The 6430-nt window shown below is 38.9% G+C and overlaps 1 pseudogene; it reads right to left on the bottom strand.

Moving 5' to 3' along the window:
* Positions 1–2004: 2004 nt before the first annotated feature.
* LOC132101131 (putative nuclease HARBI1) lies at positions 2005–3345 on the bottom strand (annotated as a pseudogene).
* Between the last annotated feature and the right edge of the window lie 3085 nt (positions 3346–6430).

Below are 6430 nucleotides of genomic sequence, written 5' to 3'. Positions count from 1 at the left end.
GGTTATCACGTCGGCATCTGTGAACTCAAACGTGTAAGTACGATCTTTTATACCAAAGTATAAAGACATGATTGGATAATGAGGAAGGTAATTAGTGACGAAGTAATTGAGTCTTCCTGGCAGAACTCAGGCTAAAGCTTTCATATTTTTCCGCGCAGGAGCAAGAGATAATTCTTCAGAAATATGAAGAATATAGAAGTATTTTTCAAGCACGCAGTAACACTCTATCTGCTGCCAAAGCAAGAGAACAATCTTGGAGGAAGATTGCTGATTGCGTTAATGCGTAGGGTAAACAATTAATGTACATTTATGTAGGCTAATCATATTAAAAATGTATTAAATGCTAAAATGAAAATGTATTCGTGTTGATATATATATATATATATATATATATATATATATATATATATATATATATATATATATATATACATACATACGTGTGGAGATGTATGTAAAATGTGAATGTATAGGCTACTACATCCTAAGAAAGATTGCTATTCATTGATTTTTAGATGCAACCCCAACTCCAAACGTTCTTGGCAGCAGATCAAGACAAAATATAAAAATATAATTCAAAGTGGTGAGTATTTACCATAACCTTTTATTCTTTTTTTGAACATGTAATCACAAACACTTGTTTGCAGCAAACAGAAAAAAATGTGAAATGAGGAAAACTGGGGGAGGGTCACCTCCTCAAGATTACACTGTGGCGGAGGAGTTGGCGCTGAGCAACAATAAGGGGCGGCCGATTATGGATGGGATTGGAAGTGCTGTACTGTACAGTCTGACCCTGGTGCTGGCCCCTTTAAGCAAGTGACACTGGGTATGTGTGTACAATGCATTACTAATGTTTTTTTTAAAAGTTAAATATGGCTGACTCTGTTCTGCAGTAGAGGGAAATACAGTGTCCCTGTTGAAGCCAGCACACATGCACACAGTCTCCCACACAGAGGTCAGTATGCAGCAGACATAACACCAAACATAACCTGCTTTATAACAGTTATGCTTTACATTGGCCGTTTATTTATTAGGGTGAACCAAACGATGAAGACACTCTGTCTGTGTGTTCTGAGAAAGTTGCTGAGGTGAATGCACTGAGCTTTTTTATTATGGCACACATTTAAATGTCATAATTAAGTGACCCCATACACAAAAGAAATATATTTGAAATATATTTTCAGAATATATTTTGGAATAAATGCAAATATTTGAAATTGGCCCAATAAATATATTTCACACTTAACATCATATATTTTTTTTATATTTCAGAATATATTTCAGTGTATTTGGAATATATGACACATATATTTTTGACACTTTTGGGGACCCATACAGAAAAAAATACATTGAAATATATTCTGAAATATAACAAAAATACATTATGTTAAGTGTGAAATATATTTATTGGGCAAATTTCAAATATTTGCATATACTCCAAAACATATTCTGAAAATATATTTCAAATATATTTCTTTTGTGTATGGGACAGGCCCTTACACATCTCTTTTGTAGGATTTTTCACAACCTGCCCCAGAAACTGAAGCCTCTACCTCAATGGGCTATAGAAGGAATGTGAACAAGGTAATGCTTTAAACCCTTGACATAAATTACAGTCAGTCCTGTGTTTGTAGAAAGTCATGCCACTTTTTGTGATTTGATCAACCTCCAGAAAACGTGTAATGATTGTTTGTGGTGGAATTGTTTCAGGTGGAAACAGACTCAGTCAGGGCCCTTTACAAAAGGAGTCTAGAACTAGACTGCACACTGAAGGAGCTGGACTGTGAGCTGAGGAGGCTTCAAATTAAAAAAATTAAATTGGAGATCAAACAGCTGGAAAAACAGATCTCAGTATGTGAACTTTTTTTGTAACCAAGTAACCCTTTAGTATGAACACTACGAATGTTTATTATTGTAATTTTTCTTGCTCTCTTTCTTCCCCCCTAGCCACATGATGACCAATAAAACAGTTTGAGACATATCTGCAGTGTCAGTGTGCTTTTATTAAGTAAAATATTGTGTTGTGATTGCATCTCTGACAGCTGTGCCAGCTGGGTGGTCAAGTGTGATGGGGTCAATTTCATCAGGGAGAAGCTGGTTTTGTGGTGGTACTCGCTCCTTTCTGATAGTGGCTATATTATGCAGAATGGCACATGAAGCCACTATCTGTGATGCCCGCTCTGGTGACACTCTTAATTAAACGCTTAAAGCAGTTGAAACGTGCTTTTAAGATGCCAAAGGTCATCTCGATCTTGACCCTGGTTTTACTGAGGGCCACATCAAAGCGGTTTTGTGGCCCTGTCTGAGGGTCAGGATAGGGGGTTAGCAAAAACCTCTGGCATGCATAACCTCGATCTCCAACCAACAGGCCATCAAAATTAAAACTTTAAAGTGTACTGTACCAAATTTAACTTGCCTTCCTCAAGCGCTGACACAAAATAGACTCACGGAAAATTTGTGAGTCATGCACAGAGCCAGGCCATTTGGCATCCAAACTTGTGATCATGCATTCATGATCACAAGTCATCTGCAGATGAAATGTACAGTAAATAATTGTCCTATCTGTTAGTTACTATTTATTTAAAGATTGATCTCAATGCAAAAAAAAAATAATTTCACATAGGCTATATAGTAGCCCTACCTGAACATTAAGGCTGTGAAAGGACTTTCTGTTCACATAATCTGCCTCATGTTCTCCGAGAGCTGTGGAGATTGCAACATGTGTGCAATGTATTGCTCCTATGACTCTAGGGAATCCTATCATAGGAATTAAAAATATATATTTAAAATCATTCTTAACAGGTAGCTACTGCAGACTACTGTATAATAGATTTTTAAGTGTGAAATATGCGTGAAATATGTGTGAAATGTTACATTTGTTCATGTGATGTCACCCTATCAAGATATCTTACCAGCAATTTTATAAAAGCCCTCTTTTATGGAAATGGTTGATAAATGTCCAGGGAACACAATGAAGCTGTTTATGTACCCCTGCAGAGCGAGGACCACCTTTCGAATGGTTCGACAGACCGTGTTTTTCCCTAGATTCTCTGCATCCCCGAACGCATACAAGTATGTACCACTTGCAAAAAAACGCAACGCAATACATACCATTTGCGGAACAGTAAGGGCATGGCTTCGACGAGTCAGATTTGTTATGTGCGGCTCAAGAAGTTCACAAAGATAAGACATTCCTTCCGCGAAAAATCTGTATCTTTCATACAAGTAAGTATCAGGAAAATTAAATGGATTTTGTCTGTCCCTAAAAACACTTTCTCTACGAACTGCTCGTCTAACAATTTGCGCGGAGATATCCACAAGATTTGGGAGAAAAGGTGAAGCCATTGCAACAGTGAACAGACGCTGGGAATTAGTTACGTCACCTATATGTTTCTTTGCTCACAGCTGATTGGTCAAACTTCAGTCTGAGATCTTGAATCCAGAACATAACCTGCCCTGGAGCAGGTTAGCCGTGCAGCGTAAGATACCATGGCAACAAACACAGATTAAAGCCCAGCTACTTTCATAGTACCTAAAACCCAGGGTTGGCGGAAACTAAGCTGAAACATAGTTGGCTAGCCACCTAATCCAGCTTCATGGTACAGGCCCTAGCTGGTCTTCTCCCAGAATGAGCATGATCACATCCAGCACATCAGACAAGTGTTACATCAGCTTCTAGCGAATCGTTTATTCACCAAAAAGGAGAAGTTTGAGTTCTACACATGGTCAGTTCTGTTCCTGGGGTTTATTTTGACACCAGAGGGCATTCAAATGGACCCTGCCAAAGTAGAAGCGGTTGCTAATTGGCCCACCCTGGATAATTGTAAAGCAGTTCAGCGAATTCTGGGGTTTGCCAATTTTTACAGGAGATTCATTCAAGGTTTTAGCTAAATCGCCCTGCCTCTGACTAATCTCCCTTCCACAAAAAAAGTAATTTCTGTTGGTTAGAACAGGCTCAGGGGGGCTTTGAGAAATTAAAGGGCTGTTTTGTTTTTAGCCCCTATCCTTAGAAATCTGGACCTGTCTCGCAAATTTGTAGAGGATGTGGATGCATCAGAGGTGGAAGTGGGGGCTATTTTGTCCCAGAGATCACCTGCTGATGACAAAATACACCCTTGAGCCTTTTTCTCTCGTCATTTTACACGTTTGGAATGGAACTACGACATTGGGAATAAGGAGTTACTGGCTGTTAAGTTAGTGTTGGAGGAGTGGCATCACTGGCTGGAGGGTGAAGTTTGGATGATCATAAGAATCTTGAGTACACCGTTCTGCCAGAAGATTAAATTCTTGACAGGCCCGCTGGGCTGTATTCTTTGGGCATTTTAACTTTAACATCTTCTATCGCCCAGGGACTAGGAACGTTTTATTGCAGCTTTTTGAGGCTGAGACTGAATCCACCTCTCTGGTGCCCATTGTGCCCACCTAGCTGGGTAGGGTATTCACCCAGAGAACATTACTTTGGACCACAGCAGTCCAGTCCTTTTTGTCTTTAGCCCAGGTGAGAGGCTTCTGATGCTGTCTTTTGTTCAGGAGTGGTTTGACACAAGGAATGCGACAGCTGAAACCCATGTCTTGTATACGTCTGTGCGTAGTGGTTCTTGAAGCATTGACTCCAGCTGTAGTCCACTCTTTGTGAATCTTACCCACATTTTTTATGGGTTTTGTTTTTATCCCTATTGCTTGTACACTTTTTTCTACCACATATTTTCCTTCCCTTCACCTCTCTATTAATGTGCTTGGACACAGAGCTCTGTGAACAGCCAACCACTTTTGCAGTGACCTTTTGTGTCTTGTCCTCCTTGTGCAAGGTGTCAATGGTCGTCTTTTGGACAACTGTCAAGTCAGCAATCTTCTCCATGTTTGTGTAGTCTACAGAACTACACTAAAAGACCATTTAAAGGCCTTTGCAGGTGTTTTGAGTTAATTAGCTGTTTAGAGTTTGGCACCAGGTCTCTTCAATATTGAACCTTTTAACAATATTCTAATTTTCTGAGATACTGAATTTGGGATTTTCCTTAGTTGTCAGTTATAATCATCAAAATGAAAATAAATAATAATAATTAATAATAAATAATAAATTAATAATAATAATAATTATAATAATAATAATAATAATAAATACCGCTCATGAAATCTAACTGTACCTATTCTGATTTTTGGGATCTCTTGTGGCTAATGGCGACAGAAAACTGCCTAGCAGTAAAAGATCTGTATTCAATTTGTAAACAGGTCTGCCCGTCTACATACCCTGGTCAAATTGTCAATCTCGCTCCACCCATGCAGTCACCTGCAAATGCAGATGACTACTGTATGGAGACCAATTTAATGCACTGCACACAGAATTTCAGCATATAATTGGATCAGGAATTCAGAATTTCACTATTGTTACTATGATTCATCAAGGCCCTAATGAGCCCTTTGTTGAATTCACTGAAGGATAATCTCTGCCAACAAATATTGATTGGGCTTCTTCTGTAGCATGGGGAACTCTGGCTCAGGATAGTCTTGAACAAGACTGGTTACTATAGTTGGCTTGCCCTTTGCCCCAGCATACAACCATAAAAAACACTTCCTCAGCCTTGCTTCGAAAACAGCCTAATGCAGCGAAGCAGGGAACTGAAATGGAGGCTCAGATGAAGTAGCTTATGCAACAAGTTGAAAAGCTGACAAGAGTCCTTCAGGGCACAGATTGACGGGAACCGGCCTCTGTTAAAAGTGTCCATTTGTATATGCTAACCTTGGAGGCCAGGAAAGCTACATGCTGGTGGACACAGGGGCTTGCATGTCAGTAATTGACATTCATTTATCTTTAACAAACAAACAAATGCATCTTCAAGGTATATCTTGTTGCAGTCTTTTCACACGGTCATAATTTATTCCCTTAACCTCTTAACCTGCACCCCGACACCTGCGTCCTGAGCTCCCCTTGTTTGCGCATGTCAATATTTACAAATAGATTAAATGAAATGGGACAAATTTAATCTTGACAAAGTATATACAGTATCATAAAGATCTAAGCCTCAAGCTTCGATTACAGATCGCTGTTTTTAAATGGAAAGCTTATAAAGAATGGATTTGCTAAATTTGTGTAAGCAGTACACATCAAAACATGAAGAATCAAAACTCAGTACATGCCAGATTCGTCGTAATAATGAGTCATAAACATATCCACAGCTGTAAATCCCACTTTAGTTAGGAAGGTAACGGTCCACTGAACAACATCTCATGGAGCATGTTTAGTCCAAAGAAGCAATAACGTTGTAATATGGATGATAACTGTTTGTGTCCATTATGGAATAACTCGCGCTCAGAAATGGCGTCTTGGTAGTAAAAAAAACGGCATAGTTTTATAACGTACAGCATCACAAACAGAATGAGACGATCCACCAAAAAATAGTGAAAGGTAGGTGGAAGATTGTTTATTTTAATT

This window comes from Carassius carassius, chromosome 23, assembly GCF_963082965.1.
Source record: "Carassius carassius chromosome 23, fCarCar2.1, whole genome shotgun sequence".
Taxonomy (NCBI): domain Eukaryota; kingdom Metazoa; phylum Chordata; class Actinopteri; order Cypriniformes; family Cyprinidae; genus Carassius; species Carassius carassius.
Note: the sequence above shows the minus strand (reverse complement) of the source record. Positions and strands in the feature narration are given on the sequence as shown.